The 22,010-nt window shown below is 34.6% G+C and overlaps 1 protein-coding gene across 2 annotated transcripts in view; it reads right to left on the reverse strand.

Annotated features, from left to right (window-relative positions):
- PTPRO (protein tyrosine phosphatase receptor type O) overlaps window positions 1-22,010 on the reverse strand; it is a 238,974-nt gene that overhangs the window by 122,812 nt on the left and 94,152 nt on the right. The gene's annotated exons all lie outside the window — the stretch shown is intronic.

The following is a 22,010-nucleotide window of genomic DNA, read 5'->3' on the forward strand; positions in this document are numbered from 1 at the left end:
CTATTTATGAATTCCTTCTGCCTGAAATATCCCTTCCCTGCTTCAAATATCTGATACTATGTCTCTATTAAAATGACAAAGCAGACAAAAACATACACTGGGGAAAAGAATCCTTATTCACTAAATGGTGCTGCGACAATTGGATAGCCACATGTAGAAGACTGAAACAGGATCTGCACCTCTCACCACTCACAAAAATCAACTCATGATAGACAACGGACTTAAACCTAACGCGTGATACCATAAGAATTCTAGAAGAAAATGTTGGAAACACTCTTATAGACATTGGCCTAGGCAAAGAATTTATGAAGAAGATCCCAAAGGCAATCACAGCAACAACAAAAATAAATAAATGGGACCTGATCAAATTAAAAAAAACTTCTGCACAGCCAAGGAAACTATCATCAGAGCAAAAAGACAACCTACAGAAAGGGAGAAAATATTTGCATGCTACATATCCGATAAAGGGCTGATAACTATAATCTATATAGAACTCAGAAAAATCAACAAGAAAAAATCAAACAACCCCATTATTCGTCAATATTTCATGGAAAAAAAGAATAATAATCCCATTAAAAAGTGGGCAAAGGACATAAATAGAAACTTTTCAAAAGAAGACAGACTAATGGCCAACACACATATGAAAAAATGCTCAACATCTCTAATCATCAGGGAAATGCAAATCGAAACCACAATGAGATATCACTTAACTCCAGTGAGAATGGCTTTTATCGAAAAGTCCCAAAGCAACAAATGTTGGCATGGATGCAGAGAGATGGAAACACTCTTACACTGCTGGTAGGACAGCATAATAGTATGACTTCTATGGAAATTAATATGAAGATACTGCAAAGAACTCAAACTAGAACTACCATTTGATCCAGCAATTCCACTGCTAAGTATTTACCCAAAGGAAAAAAAGACATTCTATAAAAAGACATCCACACTCAGATGTTCATAGAAGCACAGTTCACACTTGCAAAGAAGTGGAAACAACCCAGGTGCCCATCAATGCATGAGTGGATTAATGAAATGTGGTATATGTGTACCATGGAGTACCACTCAGCCATAAAAAATGATAAACTATTAATAGTATCCCTTATACTATTGATATCCTGGATGGAGTTGGTGCCCATTCTTCTAAGTGATGTATCACAAGAATGGAAAAACAAGCACCACAGGTACTCACCATTAAATTGGTACTAATTGATCAACACTTATGTGAACATATGGAAGTAACATTCATAGGGTGTCAGACAGGTGGGAGAGGGGAGAAGGGATGAGTAAATTCACACCTAATGGGTACGGCGTGTGATGTCTGAAGGTTGGGAATGCTTGTAGCTCCGATTTGGGTGGTGCAAAGGCAGTAACCAAAGCATTGGAACCCCCCTAATATTCTGAAATTAAAAAAAAGAAAATGTCTCCTCCTGTCTCCTTCTTTTGAGGCCTTATGGGACTCCAGAAAGAATCAGTCTCTTTCTTCCTGTAACCTCACAACCTAAATCTCAGGACACATCCCTCTGTACATCTCTGGGAACAGGAAGATTGCTTTTACAGTAAGAGTTAGAAATAATCTTAAATGTCTCTTCTCCTTTACCAAAATCCTTCTATCCTCAAGTTAGGTATTTATAACATCTCCTTAAGCCAATATATAAAGAGGAAATATGTTCGGATTATTCATATAAAACAGAATAAAGCTAGAACATTTTGCACATTCATCTTCATTTCTCAACGTTTACTTCAAATTGTCACCCTTTCTTACTTTCCAATGCATGAGTAATATGTTCAGCCAGCACCGATGCTATTTTGAATTACAAGAAGGCTGGAACAACAATCTGATATTTATGTTTTATAAATGAAGCTCAGAAATATCTTTGTCTTTGGGAACAGCTGTAAAAAGACAGTGTGCAATTTACTGCACCAAGTGAAAGGATTCCATTCTTTGGGAGGGTGGGCATTTATATAAATCATGCTGTGGTATTTGGTGTTAAGGAAATATCATTACTTTTACTTGACATATTGAACTTGTTATTAATTGGCATTCTATCATTAAAGATTTTCTTATTGCATGTTGCTATATGTATTTTAAAAGATAAAAAATGGAAATTTTGCATCGTTGAAATAAGTTTTAAAACTAGCTTTTACCATTAGAAAATTTTGATGGTACAGAATCTAATGGCAGTGATAAAATTTTTACATAGAATCCTTTGCAGAATTTAAATCTCATTTCACATATGTGCCTATTATTTCAAGGCCTCTTTTGTAAAGTCAGCTCTTTTGGTGGCTGACATAAGTACACCATGCCAATTTACAAGAATCTACACTGTTTACATTAAACAAAATATCTCTCTATATATAAATCCTTTATTCAATTCATAATAAAGACTTAATAAAGTCATAACATTCAGTCCTTTCACCAGTGTCTGGGTATTGGATCCACATGATTTTTAAAACCAATGTCAAAGTGCTTGAAGTTCTGAAACATGCCTTTCCTATCTTGAATACCATGAAATATAATACTTATAGTCTCTATTAATTTTCCATTTGTTAACCACTTTATTTCTATTTCCACCTCCGTATATAAGATTCCCCTTTTCCCTTCTTCTGTATCTCTTTGTGTTTTCCATTTCTTCCTCTCTTTGTATTACTTCTTATGGTCTCCTTTGTTCTATGTTTGGTTAGTCCTGTATGTAAATTTCCAGGTAGATTTTTAGCTTTCTAAGGACAGGGAATCAGACATCACTTATTGTCTATCACAGAAGCTAACACAGTAATTTACTATTGGAACTTCAGAAATAAATCCATCCATCCATCCATCCATCCATACTTCCATCCATCCATCCATCCATCCATCCATCCATCCATCCATCCATCCTTCCACCCTACCTTTATTGAGCCTTTAAACACATATTCTCTCTGTGGCCGTCCAGCCTACTACTCATGTGTCAGAGTATTTATTGTTATAGCTCAGTTTCTGGGTTATTAAGACAAAAGCATATCATTGTATTAAAGAAATGAAAGAATGCTTGTCCAAAGGTGGTAACAGGAAGAGAGGCATGAAGGTGAGTGGGGAGGAAGAGGGAATCAGATGAAGAGAAAGACTAAAGGAATATGAAGAAAGAATAGGCAGGAGATGATGAAGAAAACTTGTAAACTGCAAATAAGAATAATACTGAACTATACAATAGTGACAGAATCAGACTGATATTTTATATCTTTGCTGGTCATGACTCCTACCTGTGTCATTATTTAATCCTTGACACAGAAAAAATTAAGATAAATCTCTTACTTGTTTCCTTATCCACTGTCCACCTTCCTTTATTTCTTCTATGGTTATGTTATAATTTGCTTCTGATTTGCAGAGAATGTATTCTTAAAAGCTCATAGATAAACCATTAATAAATCATATGTTGCTATGGAAACAAATATAGCTTTGATGGTCTCTCTGCCCAGGCAGTGACCGTCAATTCACCTGGCTAAGATGTGCCATGGAGATTTGAATATTGGATAGGAGATTGGACTGGAAAATCCCTTGCAATTCACAACTTTGAAGAGTTATGAATTAATAAAAGCTGAACCTGTGAGTAATTTCTAAGAATATTAGGAGATGCATGCCAGATTTCCTTTTAAACTGTGAGTATCCAGGATTTGTTTTCTTCAAAATGATCATTTTTCTCAAGCCTTTTCCATTAACTTAAGCTTCAGGGAAACAAATCATGGACCATTTGCTGGAAGATTTTAAAAATATCTTATGATAATTCAATGCATTATTTTCCAAATATATTGGTGCATAATTTATAATAAATATGATTCATTATATATATTTAGTACATAACAATATGATTCTGTTTCATTGGAATAAGAAAAGCCATTAACCTGACAAATTTGTTTAATTTAATTGATTAATGTGTCCACTTTTTGTGTATTCCATTTAGCATTCAAAATGAGAAAAAGATTTTTAGTTATCAGGTAATTACAATTAAGCCCATACTGACTGCTATAATTAAATAGAGAAAAGAATAATAACAATTGTAATAGCTAGTATATATTAGGTGCCTAACACATGCCAAGAATTTTTCTAGGTGTTTTAGATGAATTATGTTTAATCCTTAAAGCAATATTTAGAACTTACTAATATTATTTTATCAATAATTAGGAAGTAAAAGATGAGAAATTCAAATAGAAGTAATTAAAGTAATAATTTTTAGTGTTTACTTGGTGTTAGCTACAAGAGCATGATTGTGAGCAAGGTAGACTTGTCTTAGCTCTCATGAAGATTAATTCTAAATAAGCTATAGCAGTAAGAACCAATGAGTATTATGACTTGGAACACGGTACTATGGTAGCAAGAATACCACACTAGTGATAGTCAAGGTGATGCTTAAAGGGGGAGTCAGCTAGGTGAAGTGGCTGGTGTAGGGGGGGAATATTTCAGGCAAGATGGGATGGGGAGCATCAGTGTGTTCAGGGACAGTGGGTGAGCACAGCACCTTCAAGGAACAGGAAGGACTTTGAAAGTCATGTTTGGGCCTGCCATGGGGCTATTAAAGTGTTTTATGCATGAGATAAGCAGCTTTCCTTTTGATAACAAAGGAATAACTAGTAGTGTGGAGTCTGGACTGTGGGACTAGGAGCTAAGAAAATAGGAAGCAGGACACCAGTTTAGATGGCTGTCGCAATGATTCAAGCAAGACTGATCTGGACAAGGAAGCAGCAGTGATGAAGGAGGGGAGGATAACAATAAGAGATTTTTAAAGAAGTATTAGTGTTCCCAGTGGGAAGGGGCCTTGGAAATCACGTTATCCAGACTTCTTAATGCAGATGAGCAAGCCCAAGGCCCAGAGGAAGGAAGGGTCCTGTTCAAGGATATCTTGATGGTTACAGGAAGACTTTTACTTAAACGTAGGTCTGTTTGAACCCAGTCCAGCGATATTTCCATGACAATGTTTTAACTTCCAAAACTTACCAAATCAATTTATTTTTTCATTTTTATTTTTTTGCCATAAGAAACAAAGCTTACTTAGGTGGGCTTTCTGTGCATGCTGTAGAGTAAAAGACAAATCGAGCACTGAGATGAATAGCTGGAGCTGTGAGTCTGTTGTTGTAAACAGGTGATTGTTTTCCAAGAGGAAATGAAAACTGTCTTCATCACTTATCATTTTTAAATAACAAATGAGCACATAAAATAAAAAGAAATTATGGCTTTTATTCACTTCATGTAAGCACAAATATACTTAAAAATTACTGTATTATAAAAGAATTCTCTAAATGGATATTGTGCTTTTGAGTGGGGCTTTTTCAAACTTAAAAGGCATATGGATTCAAGAGGTTTGGGATGGGGCCTGTTGTTCTGCATTTCTTTTTTTTTTAATTCAGGATATTATGGAGGTGTAAACATTTTAATTATATGAAATGCATAACAAGCTGCCTGGTGATGCTAATGTTGGTCCGCAGAACACACTTTATAGAAAGGCTTTAGTTTTCAAAGTTTTAACTCACAGGTTGCTGCAACCCTGGGCCATCTAGGCTAAGCCAAGCTTAATCTAGTCAGTCTCACTAACTTGTAGAAATAGGGGACTGAGTGGACAAGGTAATATGTTGTTAATTCAGTGTGAAGGCTGGCTAGCAAGATGGTGGCTTCACCACTAAAGCAACACATACATGGAGCTCGGAGGCTTTGAATAAACCAGAGGAGCACTATCCATGTGTCACACATTGTTGACAAATCTCTTTGACATCCTTGGAAGAGGAGCACTACACTCTGCTTTGGGACCCAAGTTCAAATCCTCTTGCTAGCTTTATGACTTAGGTTAAACCGTTAAATATTTTGAACCTTATTTTTTTACTCAATTTTATCCTTTAAGATTCAGATTTTGTCAACTTTGTGTTTAGAACTATTAAGAAAAGGTAAAGGGATAATATGCATGAAAATTTTCTGTTACATGAAAGGTATTAAAGAATTAGAGGAAAGTGATGTCAGCAAGATGGCAGAATAGGAGGCCTTCGACCTTTCTTTGCCCCATAGATCCAATGATACAACAACTAATGCACAGACCAATTTCCTTTGTGAGAAATACAAACATCTGTTAAGAGGCTCTTGCATCTTAGATGAGCACAAAACCAGACACATTGAAGCTGATAGGAAAGTTTGAGACATCTCTTACCATAATCCTTACCCCCAGCATAGTGCCATATAATTGAGAGGAAACCCTCAGCTTCCTGTTTCTCTCTGGGGAGGGAAAGAAAGGACTAAATTATATGTTGAACATTCTGATTTTTCTGGGGATTGCCTGAGGCATTGGTTTATATCTTGCCTGTCGCAAAGTGCTGATGGAACCCAGCACACTCTAGACTCCTGGGGCCTGGAAATAAAGATGGAAGTTTGAACTAGCATGCTAACATTCGTCACAGCTCCTAACCCTGGCTCAGCAGAGAGTAAGTGGGAGAAAAATCCCAGATCCCATCTTCTTTCTGAGGAGAAAAAGAGTGTACTAATGTTCCAGTTTTTCCAGGGGCTGCCTGAGGGACTGGTTTCTATCTCACCTGTCTCAGAGTGCAGATCAGACCCAGTATATTTTAGATACCTGGGAGCTGCTAAGAACAAAGTTGGTGGTTTGGACTAGATGAAGGTTTTAGAAGTGCCAAGAATCTCTGGCCAGACTGATTGGTGAAGGTCTTCTGTTTTAGGCCAGTCTAGCAAGACAGAGAGAAGGCTGTTTTGTCTTATGTGCAGATATAATAATGCAAAGAGTCAAGGAAAATGAAAAATCAAGGGAAATATGTCCAAAAGAAGGGTACAAGATTGATCCCCAGGAACCAACCTTAATGAAACAGAGATATATGTTTATCTGATAGAGAATTCAAAATAATTTTCATAAAGATGCTCAACAAGGGCAAGAGAACATGCATGAATGAAGAATTTCAATAGAAACATAGAAAATATTAAAAAGTACCAAGAAATTAGTTCAGAAATAATTGAGCTGAAGAATACAATAACTAAAAGAGGGGATGGGTATATACAACCACAATGAGTAAGATGTGCAACATTTGGGGGATGGTCACGCTTGAAGCTCATACTCAAGGGGAAAGGGGGGGCATGGGCAATATACATAACCTTAACACTTGTACCCCCATAATATGCTAAAATAAAAAAAAATTTAAAAAGTTCACTAGAGGAATTCAACAGTAGAATAGATCAAGCAAAAGAAAGGATCAGTAAACTTAAAGACACATAATTAGAAATTATTCAGTTAGAGGAACAGACAGAAAAAAGAATGAAAAAAAGTGATGAAGGCTTAAGGGGCTTATAGGACATTATCAATCAGACCAATATATACATTATGGTAGATCCACAAGGAGTGTAGATAGAAAGGGGAAGAAAGCTTGTTCAAAGAAATAATTGTTGAAAACTACCCAAATCTGGAGAAAGAAATGAAATTCCATATGCAGAAAGCCTAATAGCCCCAAATAAGATGAATCCAAAGACATCAACACTGAGACAAATTATAATCAACCTGTCAAAAGTCAAAGACAAATAAAAATTTTAAAGCAACAAGAAAAACCTGACTTATCACATATAAGGGAAATCTGTATAAGACTGTCAGCAGATAACTCAGCAAAAACTTTGCAGGTCAAGAGAGAGTGGGATGATATATATTCAAAGTGCCAACCAAGAAACTACACATGGCAACATTATCCTTCAAAATTGAAGAGCTAAAGACATTGCCAGAGAAATATAAGTCAAAGGGGTTCATCAACACTAGACTTGCTTTACAAGAAATGCTAACAGGAGTTCTTCAAGTAGAAATAAAAGGATGCTAAACAGCAAAACAAAAGCAAATAGAAGTACAAAAATTTCTGCTAAAAGTAAATATATAGACAAAAACAGAATACTGTAATGCTATAATGGTAGTACATAAATAATTTTTAATTCCAGACAAAGTTAAATGGCAAAAAAGGATTAAAAATAACTATAACTGGAAAGATATGTTAACATTCTGTAATATAAAAATATATAAATTTTGACATCAATTAACATAAAGTATGAATGAGGAAGGAGTAAAAATGTAGAGTTTTTGTATGTGATTGAAGTTAAGTTGTTATTGGCTTAAAAAAGATAAGTATTATGACTATAAATTGTTTTATGTAAACTTCATGGTAATCACAAACAAAATACTCACTGAAAGTACACAAAAGAAAGAAAAAAAGGAATTAAAGTGTATTAATATAAAAAGTCAACAAACCACAGAAGAAGACAACCGAAGAAAGATGGACAAAAGAACTACAGGATAGACAGACAACATTTAACAAGAGGTAATAGTAAGTTCCTCCTTAGCAATAATTACTTTAAATATAAGTGGATTAAACTCCCCATCAAGACTCAGAATAGTTGAATAGATAAAAAAACAAGTTCCAGTTATATGCTGTCTATAAGAAACTCACTTTAGATTTAAGGACACACATAAGCTAAAGCAAAGTGATGAAAAAATATATTCCATGCAAATGGTAACGAAAAGAAAGCAGGGGTGACTATACTTATATCAAACAAAATATACTTATATCAGACAAAATAGACCAAAAAAAACTGTCACAGAGATAAAGAAGGATATTATATAATTATAAGAGTCAATTTACCAGGATGATATAAAAATTGTAAATGTATATATACACCCAACATCAGAGCAAGATTGACAGAACTGAAGGGAGAAATAGACAGCAATAGTAGCAAAATTCAATACTGTACTTTCAATAATAGATAGAATATCCAGAGAGAAAATCAAGTAAGAAACAGTGGACCTAAATAACACTATAAACCTAATGGACCTAGCAAACACATATAGAACATTCCACCCAACAAAAGCAGAATATACTATTTTCTTGAGTGCACATGCATCTTTCTCCAGAGCACATGTTACATCATGAAACAAGTCTTAACTAATTTAAGAATTTTGAAATCATATCAAGTAACAAATATCTTTTCTGAGTACAATTGAATGAAACTAGAAATAAATAGCAGAAGGAAAACTGGAAAAAAACCCCCAAATATGTGCAAATTAAACAACAGACTCTTGAATAACCCATGGGTCAAAGAAGAAATCAAAAAAGAAATTAAAAGATATCCTTAGACAAATGAAAAATGAAAATACAACACATCAAAACTTATGATGTGGCGAAAGGAGTACTAAGAGGAAAGTTTATAATGATTAAACACATTGGAAAAGAAGAAAAATCTTAAATAAACAATCTAATTTTATACCTCAAAGAACTATAAAAAGAATAAACAAAGCCCAAACTTAGCAGAAGGAAGAAAATAATAAAAATTGGAGCTGAACCAACACCAATAATCCTTAATCTCTTCCAAAAAACTGAAGAGGAGGAAATATTTCCAAACTAATTTTATTAGGCCAAATAATAAAATACCAACTTTATCTGACTCTCATACTAAAGCTAGACAAAGACAATATAAGAAAAAACTAAAGGCCAATATTCCTGATGAACATAGAAGTAAAACTCCTCAACAAAATACTAGTAAATCAAATTTAACAGCACATCAAAAGGATCATTTACCATGATCAAGTGGGATTTATCCCTGGGATGCAAGGGATAGTTCAACACATTAAAATCAACTAATGTGAGACACCACATTAACAAAATGTAGAACAAAAATCAAACACATGGTCAATTCAATAGACGTGGAAAAAGTGAACAAAATTAAACACACTTTCCTGATAGAAACTCTTGACAAACTAGGAATAGAAGAAAATTACCTCAACATAATAAAGGTTATATATGAAATGTACAAACCTAACATTATACTCAATGGTGAAAACTGAAAGCTTTTTTCCCCTCTAAGATCTGGACAAAAGACGAGGATGTGTACTTTCACTATTTCTATTCAACATTGTACTGGAAGTGTTAGCCAGAGCAATGAGGCAAAAGAAAGACATAAACAACACCCACATTGGAAAAGAGTAATTTGTACTGTCCCTATTTGCAGATGACATGATATTATATGTAGAAAACCCTGACGACTCCACCAAAAAACTCTCAGAGTAACAAATGAGTTCATAAAAGTTATAGGATACAAAATTAACATATAAAAATCAGTTGCATTTCTATATACTCACAATGAATCATTGTTAATTTCTGAAAAGAAAATTAAGAAAAAAACCTACTTACCATAGTATCAAAAAGAATAAAATACTTAAGAATAAACTTAAGAAAAATGACTTATACTTAAAATTATAAAACCATTGATGAAAGAAATTAAAGAAGACAGGAATAAGTAGAAAAACATCCTGTTCATGAATTAGAAGATTTAATATTCTTAAAAATATGCCATGATCAAGTGGGATTTATGTCCTTACTACCATAGCTACCTACGGATTTAGCATAATTCCTATCAATGTCCTGATAGCATTTTTTATAGAAATAGAAAACTCACATAGAACCACAAAGAGCTCCAAATAGTAAAAGCAAAAGATGAACAAAGCTGGAGGCATCACACATCCTGATTTCAAAATATATTACAAAGCTATAGTAATTAAAATTGTACTGGCATAAAGAGAGACAAATAGAGCCATGGGACAGAATAGGTAGCCCAGAAATAAATGTAGGCATATATGGTGGACTAATCTTAGACAAGGATGCCAAGATTACACAATGGGGAAATGAGAGTCTTTTCAACAACTGGTGTTTGGAAAACTGGATATCCACATTCAAAAATATGGAATTGGACCCTTATCTTTCACCATAAACAAAAATAACTCAAAATGTACTAACAATTTAAACATAAGAATTGAAATTGTATAAGTCCTTGAAGAATATATAGGGGGAAAGCTTCAAGACATTAGTTGTGGCAGTAATTTCTTGAGTATGACACCAAAGGTATGGGCAACTAAAGTGAAAATAGACAAGTGGTACTATAGCAAGCTAAAAAGTTTCTGCATGGCAAAGAAACAATTAACAGAGTGAAAAGACAACCTATGTAATGGAAGAAGACATTTACAAATCATATATGTCATAAGGGGTTAAAATCCAAAATATATAAGAAACTCCCTTAGTTTAGTTAGCAAAAATACCCCCAAATAACCAGATTAAAAATGGGAAAACTCCTTAAGTAGACGTTTCTCCAAGAAGACATACAAATGGTCAACAGGTATATGAAAAGATGCTTAACATCACTAATCATCAGGGAAATGTCAATCAAGACTACAATGAATTACCATTTTTACAGCTGTTAGAATGGCACAGAAGATAAATGTTGGTGGGGATGTGGAGAAATTGGAACAATTTTAGACTGTGGAAATGAAAAATGGTGCAGCAGCTATGAAAAACTATATGAATACACCTACACATTTAAAAATATAAATACCATATGATCCAGCAATCTCAGTTCTAGGTATTTATCCAAAAGAATTTTGAAATCAGGATCTTAAAGAAATATTTGCACTGCCATGTTCATTGCAGCATTATTCACAATAGCCAAGATGTGGAAACAACTGGATTGTCCATCAATGGAAAAAGAAAATATGGTATATGCATATAATGGGCTATTATTCAGCTTAAAAATAGGGAAATCCTGCCATATGAGACATGAATAAGCCTGGAGGATATTATGCTGAGTGAAATAAGCCAATCGCAGGAAGACAAATACTCCAGGATTACCCTTATATGAAGCATGTGAAATAATCAAACACATAGAAACCAAGAGCAGAATAGTGATTGTCAGGGGCTGGAGTGAGGAGAAAATGGGTAGCTGCTATGTAATGGGTATAAAGTTCCAGCTATGCCAGATAATAAGTTCTAGATATATACTGTTTAACATTGTGTCTATAGTTAACAATACTGTACTGTACACTTAATTTTTCAAGAGGGTAGATCTCATGTTAAGTATTCTTGCTACAATAAAAAACAAAGCAGTAATTGTTAGATTATGCTTGCTATCGAAAACTTTGTTCACTTAGTGTTATCTGCTATGTTGCATTATCTGCTAAAATTGTCTCCTGTGTTTGTCATCGAAAATTGAATGTGATCACTAGCATTAAGGAAATTAAATCACTATGTCCTCACTATTAAGGTCTCAATGTACATAAATTCTTCAAGTCCCGCCAATTAGGAATCATCTCAGACTATGGTACAGATTTTCTAAATCTAGATACAGATTTTGTCCTTGCTAGGTATACATATATAACATAAAAATTAGGTTTTTTATAATGCTTTTTTGAAAATAAAATTAGAAATCGTACTCTTCCCCCAAGCCAAAAGAGAGAGACAGAGAGAGACAGAAAGAGAGAAAATAATTAGAGGAATGTGTGTTTGAAAATTGTGTGGATGATCTTTTAAGCCTTGACCTACATGTTCTTTTTCTTGCCCCAGGTCTGGAAAATTCATAAAGCCACGTCCATATCAGACAATTAAATGTGATTCTTTTCACATGAAATTGGTTGATTAAAGACTCATATCAGAGCAGTTCCTCATCCTCCCATAGACATGGAAGGGAAATATTGACAGTGGGGAATATGTAACAGAGGAAATGGCCTGAAAAAATGGCAAAAATATTCTGTCTCCTTAAAACATCCTCCACTCCTTTTTGAGAACTAAAACCTGCATCCCTGCCTCAGGCCAATGGTTGGGAGGAGCAGATTAAGTCTTGTGTTCTTTGTGCTACAGGAGGTGGCTCAGCCTGGACCTGGCAGTGGGAGGTCCTGGGTGGAGGTCACGGGATTGTCTACAGTGAGATGAGACAGTTAGAATCATCAACTGTAGTTGAACAGCAATTGCCTGAAGCTGAGAACCCACCCTTTAAAAGCTCTGTATTTCTGCTTATTATTAGGACGATGGTATTTTTCAGACAGTAGTCTCCATCCTCCTCCTTTGCTGGCAAAGTAATAAACTTCTCTTTCCTTCTCCTTAAACCACTGGTTCTTGTTCTTCTGATGGGGCCTCAAGGACAAGTGCCAAGCTTTCGGTAACACTGTAACATTTCCTGGGTTGTATCAACCATACATCAGGTCCTAGTCTAGAAAAGAGTAGCAGGTGAGTTGATGAACATCATTTAGTTAAGGCAGAAAGCCTGGACTTTTAAAATTAAATCAAACAATTATGGACAGAGAGACTTAAAATTTGCACACTTGGTATAACAAAAGGTTTCTATAAAGCAATCAAATCATTATGGTGCACTCAGGAGAAGTGCTGGGTAGTCAAGAAGAAAGAGGATCTGAATTAAGACCAGGAAAAAGTTGTTTCCTTAAGTTATTTCTGGCTGCCTTCCATACCCAGGAGAGGAAAAACTGGTAAATATACCACAGTACAAAAGCCCTGTATTGGCAAGGATGTTACTTTCATAATTCATTGTAATTTAACAATTATAGGGAATTTCCTGAATGCAGACCACTGTCACAGGGTTATAGGAGATATCAAGTTAAAAATGCAGCATTGCTCAGAGAACTTGCAAATATAGCAGGAGACATAAGACACAGACACAGATATGTGATATACAGATCATGACAAGAAAGATGAAGGGAGGGGAACAGAAAAAGAGAGATTGTATTTAGCTGGATAAATAAAAGAATGTTTCATATTGGAAGTGATCCTTCCTTGAATCATACATCATCAAATTTAAAACCAGAAAGAGATCTTGGAAATAATTTAGTTCAATCCTCTAGGGTGGTGAACACGGTGAGAAAAGTTTGTTAGAAGCAGATAATATTAAGTACAGGACCCTTTTATTTCAGAATAATTTTAGACTTACAAAAGAGCAGCAAAGACAGTAGAGAGAGTTCCTGTATACTCTTTACTCATGTGGCCCTAATACAACATCTTAGATTATCATGGTTCATTTGCCAAAACTAAGAAATTAACTTTGGTATGGCACTATTTTTATGGTATAAATTAATGGTACACAACATGATGTGCATATCCACAGTGAAACGATTACTATCAGTAAGCAATTTAAGATACCTATCACCTTCCACAGTTACTTTTATTATTCTAGTAAGAGCACGTACTCTCTTAGTAAATTTTCAGTATTCAATCCAGTATCATTAATAGTTCTCCTGCTGTACATTAGCCCTCCTGACTTATTTATCCTATATAACTGCAAATGTGTTCCCTTTGACCTGTAACTCCTCACTACTTCCCCTCCCTGCCCCTTATAGAGAGTATAACCACCATTATACTCGACATGTACTCACTTTTTTTTTCAGATTCTGTATATAAGTGAGCTTGTGCAGTATTTGTTCTTGTGTTTGGCTTACTTCACTTAGCAAAATGTCCTCCAGCTTCAACCATTTCATACATGTTGCTTCAAATGGTAGGACCTCCTTTTCCATTAAGGTTGAATAATATTCATGTGTGTGTGTGTGTGTGTGTGTGTGTGTGTGTGTGTGTGTGTGTACCACAATTTCTCTATCCATTCATCCATTGACAGACACAGGTTGTTTTTAAGTTTTGGCTATTGTGAGTAATGCGGCAATGAACATGGGAGTGCAAATGTCTGTTCAAATTACTTATATCATTTTCTTTGGGTATATATCCAGAAGAGAGATTGCTGGATTATGTGATAGTTCTATTCTTAATTTTTTGAGGAACCTCCACGTGTTTTCCCATAATGGCTACACCAAAATTTTCATTTCCAGCAACAGTGCACAAGGGTTCTCTTTTCTCCACATCCTTGCCAATGCTTGTTATCTTGAATTTGGATAATAGCCATCCTAACAGGTATTAGGTGATATGGAAACAATCCAACAAATGTTTGATAAATACCTATTTTGCAAGGCTTTTCTGTAAGCGCAGGTGGGTAATGCCGTTTTCTATTCCTTACCACCCTTTGTTCTCAATCAGTGCTTGTGGCTTTAGGTAGGGGAAGACAGAATAGGGAAAAAGGCAAAACTATTATATCATTCTGAGTGCATTCTTTTAAGTAAGATGCCATAGGAAAGTTCCTAGAATTAGAAAAATTTCATTTTTAACATACACTGTCATCAAATTACATTGGGATGTGGTAAGAAGGGGAAGTACATGTGTATGTAATATTTAGAGTTTGAATATGTTATAGGCTAACAAAATGAGACGTGTAGCATGTCAGAACAGTCCTATATTTCTAAGGTATTGCTGCAAATATGTTACTCTATTATTATGACCATCGCCAAGTAAACACAATTTGGAATTACTGAAAGCTGAAATTACTCTATCTCAATGACCACAGAAGCAATTTTCACTTGTTTCTGCTAGGCAGCTAAACTGGAATTACATTTCAAAATAAATATTTCCTGAGAAGACTGATATAATATTCACAATTTCTCTCATACAGGGGAATTTTTTTTTAAATGAACCCAATATATTGGACCATTAATCTGTGGAGAATAAAACCATTCGTTTCAAAAGGACCAGTATCTCAATATATCTATATTGTCCTTTCTGTTTGACAACAATAAGATTCAACTAGCTCATGTAGCTAGCAAATATGGCTCTTAAAATTTTTCCTGTTAGTGGAAAACAATAGTTATGAGGTAGAAGATTGTGGCAATTTCAAGAATCTACTTTTGGCCGGGTGCAGTGGCTCACAGTCTATAAGTTCAGCATTTTGGGAGGCTGGCAGGAGAATAGCTTGAGGCCAGGAGTTCAAGACCAGCCTGGGAAACACAGAGGGACCCCTTATTTACAAAAAAAAAAAAAATTAGCCGGAAACATAGAGGGACCCCTTCTTTACAAAAAACAAACAAAAAAAAATGGTGGTGCATGCCTGTAATCCTAGCTACTCGAGAGGTTTATGTGGGAAGATCACTTGAACCTAGAAGTTGGAAGTTACAGTGAGCTATGATTGTGCCACTGCACACCAGTCTGGGCCACAGAATGAGTCCCTGTCTTAGAAAAGAAAGAAAGAAAGAAAAAATCTACTTTTGAAAGCATACATCAGGCTTTCCCAGGAATTCATTTGTTGTCTTTAAATTTAGTAATTCCTTACATCATGGAGTGTGTTTTTTTTTTTATTCCTAGATCTATTAATAATTTTTTGTTAGTGCCCGTAGCTTATCAAAACCATTCCCATCTTTCTTGATGGAGATCAACTAAGATCAGTTAAGGCTGGTGGTAAAACAGTTAAACTGTTAACCGAAACTCATAAATGTAGTAGGATTTAAAGCCAAGGTGGTAAATTCCTTGCTTTTCACCCACATTGCTTTGCCTTTTCATTCTCTACAAATGGGTTACAATTGAGCAATAAGACCATACTGCAGTACTTTTTTCCAGATTTACTTAAGGACAATTTTGGAGCTGAATATTCATTCTTTTATGACATTTATCCTTTCTACTGCTTCCCTGCAATACCCCACCCTCATGAAATCCATCAACAAAGAGAAAATCAAGGCCATTTGTTTTTTATCATCCTATTTCATTTGTCATGATAGCTGTGTGGTAAGAACCAGTTATCAATCCATAGGGCTGGTTCTCTAACTAAAGCTTACTCTTTCTGGGCAGCCCTCTGGTGAGGCCTTGATGACTACTCATAAGCTGAATGTAGGCTTCAGTAAGCAAAACACCAAAGAAGCCACTGGAAGGTGGGTGCATTTGCTGTGTGCCAACAGGCGGTAAAGAGGGGGCTAGACGACGTGTCGTGATTATCCCAAACATGAGTGAGTGATACAGGCTCTCTGCAGGTGTTAACTTTCTTGATATATATATCAAGAAAGTTAACACTTTTTTTTTTTTTTTGGTCTTTTGATGGTAAGAAAAATAAGTGCAACTTGTATGCTTTTTCCAAGCTTCCTTACTGAAGATAGCTCTTTCCTCACCTGCTCACTACTGGCACAATAAGGTAGCTCTTGGTGGCATTGGAGGATATCTTTTCCTACTTTCCTTTTAAGGCCCAGTTAAATGAGGGAGGACTAAATGATTCTCACATTATTTTAGTTGTTACAGCAGTGCTGCTGAATGCCTTGTGGAACCTCTTTGCCCTCCATCTCTTTGGTGGACACGGGAGAGGACTAGGAGGTTTTGAAAGGTGTATTTTTCTAATTATGCTTCTAATAATTCCCTTTATCCTGACTACGAGTCTTCAGTTACAGAGGTATGGGTATGTTAGTAAAATTTAAACCTAAAGCATCATAAAACTTATATAATTTGAAATATAAAATATAAAAATTTAAGTAAAAGGTTTAGAACTATTTATTCTTTTTCAAGTTGAAGAGCAATAGAATAATCTACTGAGGAAGTGCACTGCTATTATGCATTATTCTAAATAGATTGATACCATATTAATGAGGTAGTGGAGTACTAAGTGATTTACTATTTTAAAAATCTATACATTTAATAGTATTAGTTAATATGCTACAAATTCTACTTTACAAATATCAATATCAGAAGTGTTATTCATCGCAGAAGGCATAAACTCATCTAACTTAGATTTTCTAATATGTTTCCATGTTTTGAACTGTTTCCATCCTCTCATTTTAATATTTGGCTGAGTTTTGTTCTGGATGTGTCAAAGGCCTGGCCTAGGGAGATAAGGATTAATTTTTGAAGATAATTTGCAATACAGAAATCAAGCAGAAATTTGCATTTCAAGCTCATGTCAGTTCAAGTTGATTCATTTTTTTGAAGTATTTTTTTAAATGGAGACACCAAAATATATTTTTATAAAATAAAGAAAAATAATGATCATCTATTTTTATAAGCACATGATTGATTGTTGGTTCAAAGAAGAATAGCAAATTTTATTTAGATATAACTCCATTTAATGTTAGGTTAAGCCATATGAAATTGATGATATTCAACAAAATTCATCTTTGAAACTAAATGTTTTGAAAACAAAAACCAAATAACTTCAGCTCTTCCATTTCCATACAATAAATGCTTCTTGGGTGCCCACATGGTGTCAGGTTCTAGGGCTGTGTTCTTCATTTATAGAGGTGCCAATCCAGCCACTTATCAAAGCACATAGGGACATGTAATAGACCTCAGATTGAAAAATAGAAATACTGAATGATCAGTTTTAAAATAATCCATTTCAATGAATTCTAATATTTTAATAAAAGAAACACATAACTGGACAAAATTAAGATATATGAATAATAAAACATTAACAATAAAGGAAAAAAATTCATTATAAGCTCATTACTAAGAGGTAATCACCGTTATACTTTCTGACTCTTTCAACATGCTGTTTGTTCTGTAATAAAAATGGAATCATACTGTTTTCTAACATGCATTTTTCAATTATATGGAAAAACTCTGCATATCAATAAATGTTCTTTGCTTGTATTCATTTTAAATGACTATATAGTATTCACTTTTTGGGTACTTGAAACTTTATTGTGTTTGCCAATCACAGAGCCCATTGCAATTATTCTATTGCTGTTCAACTTGTTTTTAGTCATTACCATTTTTAGGGTGGTCTGTGGAATAATGCCAGTCTGAAAACTGTTTCTTAATAATCTGTTGTGCTTTTCTCAGGCTGCTGTAACAAAATACCATAGACTGAATAGCTTATACATAATAGAAATTTATTTTTCACAGTTCTGGAGGCCAGGAAGTCTGAGATTAGGGCACTATCAGATTTGATGTCTGATGAGGGCCCATTTCCTGGTTCATAGGTGGCCGTGATTTTTATCTGTCCTCACATGGTGAAAGGGAGTGGGATCTTCCTGAAGGCACTATCCATCAGAGATCCACCCTCATGATCGAATCACTTCCCAAAGGTCTTGGCTCCAAATATAATCACACTGGGGATTAGGTTCCAGCATATGAACTTGGGCGGGGCAGGGGCATTGTCTATAGCATCACGTGTGACAAAGTAAGTATATCAATGGAGAGTTAGCATTTAAAACTTCTATAGCAATTTGTCAGACTGTTATGCCTATTTTCAAACAATATTAATAATAACAAACTGGGGCTTATATTTATATGTCTGCTTTAATTAAATTTTTCATAAATTTATTTTTAATTTAAGTATTGGTGCACAATAGGTTTTGTGCAGAAAAAAATCTTGATCTTTTATCAAAGAGTATTGCCAATCTGGCTAGTCTGACTAAAACTTTTTGGTCCACAATTCTTAGCCTGAGCCAATGATTGGTTAAGAGGAATGTTTCCAATTATATAGCAACCAGAATGTGGATTAGTACGGGTTAGTATTTAGAGAAACAATTGTTCTGCTAACCGTGGTACTGAACCATCATTTCTTCCTTGGGCCTGGTTATTTCTTCTAACCTTGGAACACCAGTTACTCCAGACCAACCATTCTCAGAAATTCTATTCAGGAGACAGAAGAAACAATAGTGATGTATACATGGGGAATATGAGTAAAAGAGAAAAACTGATGCAGTTGAAGAGGCATTGTATAGAGAGATTGCTAAGAAGAATAAGAGATGCTCTGCTAATTCATTCACTAAGAAACTATAGCCAATCTTAGCCTAAATGCCAAACAAACTACAGATTTAGAGTCCTTGCAGTGCAAAGCAGCACCGGTATTGACATTAATAAATACGTTATTTCTGAAAGAATGGCAAAAAAGATTGCCAAGCAGAAATTTATGACTGATATGTCATCTCAGTTCAGTCACACAAAAATTTTTATAGATTTTTTTTGCTTTAGTTTTCAATATAGTTGAAAATTGTGTGTTATGAAACTATTCCAAATAATATAAGATCATGACTTACATGCTATTATTTAAATGAATAATTTCACATACTTTTGAAAGGTTTGTCATATTTTTGATAGCTACCATTGCTCTTATCCTTTGAGAGTTGGGAAAGTCTATTACCCCATCCCAGCCTCCTGCCCACATATTATGATTATATGAGATGCTGTATATGCAATAGGGACTGAATAAGCTGATCAGAAGATCGCTGCTTATAGTAGCGATCTGAAGTAGAGAGGTAGAGAGAAACTGAGGTAGAGAGAAACAGGAGGACTAGTATCTTCAACAACTGTACCAACAGAGACACCTTGAGAAGAGAAGGGTTAGAGCTATTGCTATGTCCTACAGCAGATACTAATGCTTCTTTATGACAACACCTATTGTTTTAAAATGATCTGACTGTGTTTGCAATTCTTGCAACTTAAAAGGAGCACGTTAGTATGGATATACCATAATTTATTTAATCAAACTCCTATTGTTGCTTATTTAGGTTGTTTCACATTTTTGTAGCTATAATCAGTGATACATTGAACATCCCCATACATAAATCTTTGCACACATTCAGTAGCTCTTTTAAATTTCAAAGCATTTCATAGACATTCACTTAATTGAAATTTTAGTAGTCCTTGAGAAAAATCAACCACCCAATTTTGTCAGCTTGTCAAAAAGGCTACTTACTATGAATTAACTCATGTTTAAGTGAGTCTGTGTTTTACTAAACATAATCACACCTACATAAATTGGAAAAAATTCCCATGCATATATGTATGAGTAATAGTTTTGATGTCATCTGTGAACAATGTTTGATGCCCAAATGGATTTGCAGACTCCTGGAGAAAGTGTTAAGTTTTCTCTTTTTCCAGGAGATACTGATCTTTACTGCTTTACCATTCACCCTGAGAGAAAATAAAGCGCTTACTTCCCTTCAGTTTCTTTATTCCTACTTATATGGAAGACTCACCAACAAAACGGATTTATTTTTAGTGGTACTTCGTTACTTGTGGATCAAAACCAGAGTATTGAATAGAGACCTATAAGTATCTTGCAATTTGATGTGAAATGGAAAATTAGTGCATTTGAACTTAAGACAATTCATCTGGGTCTATATTTTCTTTCAAGTAGTAAAGCAATAGTTAGACGTGCCACCAGTTGTGCTGATGTTTGGTAGAATTTATACTAGAAACATAGGAAATAATTCTGCAAAGGACATTTTACTAGACTACTCATTTTCAAGTGAGCAACTTTTGTGCTTCCTGAATAAAAAGAAGGATCTAAGATACAGTTATAAACAGAGAGTTCAGTGGCTGCACTCTGACCCAGAGACTAAGTATATATTCAGCAAAAGGACAGAAAGTTTTGGAGGATTTTGAAACTTAAAGCACAGGAGAATGTTTTATTTAAAAAAAAAAACAAACAAATAAATAAGCTGCTGAGCTCAAGCTCACAATGAACATTAATCTCTAAAGGTGCTTGAGTGGTTATGGAATATTAGTTAAGTCTGCCAAGTTATAATATGCAGCATGAATATGGAGAGAGACTAGACATACTTCTTTAGGTTGAGAAAGCCAGTTTTAAAGAAATGATTAAATAAGTATAGTAATCTTATTAACATAATCTATTGTCCTTTTGGTCGCTATACTAAAACCTTACATGGAGTTTTTCTAATATTAATATTTTCTAAGGTAAAAAGCCAAATGTAAGAGAAATAATCACTTTGAAATATGAATTTGTAGCAATACAGGAAAACCACGAATTTATTATTGTTTTCATTTGCTTTGATAATTACATCCATATATAATCTATTCCATTGAATTAGAACTATTAGAACTATTAAAATTATAATTTTCTTTCAAAATAACTAAAGGTTTCTCTTAGTTGGCCAATTTGCGTTGCTTACCCACTAAAATATTTTAATTACAGAAGGAGATAATTTAACATTATGAAATTTTTGAAAGGTTGAAGTGAGAGAAAAATCTAATAATTCATGATATGCCAAGGGGAGAGAAATGATTACACGTTATGATTTTCCCAAAGGTTCAATTTTTGAAGGCAATTCTTCCAAAAGTGAGCAAAATAAAAAATTAATCTCTCCTGAGATGAAAAGGGATGACACTCACTGTACTCCTCTCTCAAACTCGGTCTGTTCTTCCAGTGACTAAAGGCAAAGTCATAGTGAGTCATGATTTTGATTTTTAGAGTCTAACACTGTAGTGTCCAGGTAAGCACCCCTGAGGGAAATATCTACATTTTCAGTCAAGGACCAACTAAGTGTTCCTGGGCCAAGCACCTAGAGAAATCTTGCTCTAGGATTGAAACCAGTGGCCATCTGTCTCCTAAGTGACTGGAAATTCATAAATTGATTACATATTTTTTT

This window comes from Microcebus murinus, chromosome 10 (genome assembly GCF_040939455.1).
Source record: "Microcebus murinus isolate Inina chromosome 10, M.murinus_Inina_mat1.0, whole genome shotgun sequence".
Taxonomy (NCBI): domain Eukaryota; kingdom Metazoa; phylum Chordata; class Mammalia; order Primates; family Cheirogaleidae; genus Microcebus; species Microcebus murinus.